This window comes from Echinops telfairi, unplaced genomic scaffold, assembly GCF_000313985.2.
Source record: "Echinops telfairi isolate 266 unplaced genomic scaffold, ASM31398v2 ScPeMD7_443;HRSCAF=831, whole genome shotgun sequence".
NCBI classification, from domain to species: domain Eukaryota; kingdom Metazoa; phylum Chordata; class Mammalia; order Afrosoricida; family Tenrecidae; genus Echinops; species Echinops telfairi.
The window spans coordinates 45,425,593-45,427,615 of record NW_022104341.1 but is presented as its reverse complement, the minus strand read 5'-3'; the positions used below and the strand labels follow the sequence as shown (position 1 = coordinate 45,427,615).

Sequence of the window (2,023 nt, the reverse complement as noted above, 5' to 3'; positions counted from 1 at the left end):
AAATAAATAAATAAATAAATAAAGTTAAGTGGTCATAAGTTCTATTTTAATTGTAAAGACATACCCTTCCAATTATTTGTAATTAAATGTATTTGGTACTTAAAACTTATATACTAAACACTATGAAATGTAACTTCTTGATTAAAAAAATACATTTAATAAAAGCTGCTGCAGGTGGAGTAGGATGGCAAATGAATAGATGCTCATTTACTCCCCAGCAATTAATCCTACTGGCCGACAAATCAAAACAAGTGTTGACTGCAACCTCAAACTCAAGATGGCAGCTGGGGTGTTGGAGAGTAGAGATGAGTCCAGAAGGTTGGGAGAGGAGGAACAGGGAAAGTGCAGACTGGAAAAAACAATCTCCTGATGTCTGGAGTACTTGCTCATCTCATTCTTTTCGAGACAAAGGCTGGGCAACACCCAAGATGGGGAAGCTAGAAAAGGAGCTAATCTGAATGAACTGTAGCCTGGGTTATTAAGGAGGTGCAGATTGGCCAGGAGAGTTCATGAGTTGTGCAACACGAAGATCAAAGGGACCATGACACTGTGAGAGAGTGCTGCTGAACTGCACTGAGGCTAATGACAGACAGGCACTAACACCAAGAGGAACAGCGAGGGCAGCAGAGTGAAGGAAAGCATTTAGAAGGACTTGGTAACACAGGAAAAGGACTGACTCCCTGCCCACAGTGAGCACCAAGACACCATGGGCGAGCCTGTACAGAGAAACCCACAAGGTAGAGAGGCAAAGGCACAGAGAGCTCTGTACCTTGGCCACAGGAAAATTGGACCTCACTGCTTACATCAGCAATGAATAGCTAAAATGCCCCTCTGGTCATTCACAGAAGAAATTGGGTCCACTGTGGCTGGGTTAGTTCTAACTCATGGAGATACTCTGGGGCAAAGTTGGGCTGCCCTAGGGGTTTTCAGAGATGAATTTTTGTTCATTTCTCCAGCCAAACAACTGGTAGGTTGAGGCCCCAGCCTTCTGATTAACAACCAGACAATTGGCTGCTTTGCCACAAGGTGGCCACAATCAGAAAAATTTCCTATATCCAGAATACAAAATTTGAAAAAACAAAGAAAGTTACCCAAATTAAAAATATTAAAAAATATACATACATATATAGCAAAAATTCACAAGAAAAAAGGTCCAATCAAAAGTCAAACATGAAGAGGAAATTTCTCTTACTGAGTCCAGGCTAGTGGAATGAATTGAAATTGTCCATAATATGGTGTTATATGTGCTTTAAAAAGCAAAAAAGAAAACAGAAAACAAATGGAGGAATAAAAAGAGTCACGCCATAAGTCAAATGAATAGCGAGAGAATTAGTAATCTGAAGAATGAAACAACTGAATTTAAAAAAAAGAAACAACTGAATTAGGCAAAGAGAAATGTTCAACAATAGAATCAAATAAAAGATAAATTAAATGAACTAGAAGACAAATTAACAACTTTCTACGCCTCAAGAGATATAAGAGAAAAGAATGAAGTAAACAAAATCATTACAGTATTCAAATAAAAAACAACTGAATGAAATACATTATTCAAATAAGAAATCTAATATTAGAATTACTGGAATCCCAGAGAACCCTGACAACAATAAACGCATAAAAACAATTTCCAGGTAATTTTCACAGAATTTTCCAGGCATGAACAGGGCAAATAGACTAAAAATAACCTCTACTAGAAGAAACACAAAAATATCAACTTGAAGCAATACCCTAATAAAGTTATTGAAAGCAAAGATAAGGTGAGTATTCAAAAGGCGAGAGAAAACTTAATAAAATTAAAAGGGTCTTTCATAATAATCTGTGTGAATATCTCACCAGAAATTCTAAAGGTCAGAAGACAATGGAGCAAAGTACATAAAATAAAGGATGAGAACAATTCCCAACAATTCATTATCAAGCAAAGTTTTCATTCAAAAACAAGGAGAAAAATCAAGGCAATCTAAGTCAGTGGTTCTCAACCTGTGGGTCACGACCCCTTTGGGAGTCGAATGACCCTTTCACAGGGATC

General features: G+C 37.3%; 1 protein-coding gene across 1 annotated transcript in view; it reads right to left on the bottom strand.

The window, feature by feature from the left end:
• Positions 1–2,023, bottom strand: part of PIGK (phosphatidylinositol glycan anchor biosynthesis class K) — a 169,924-nt gene that overhangs the window by 130,893 nt on the left and 37,008 nt on the right. The gene's annotated exons all lie outside the window — the stretch shown is intronic.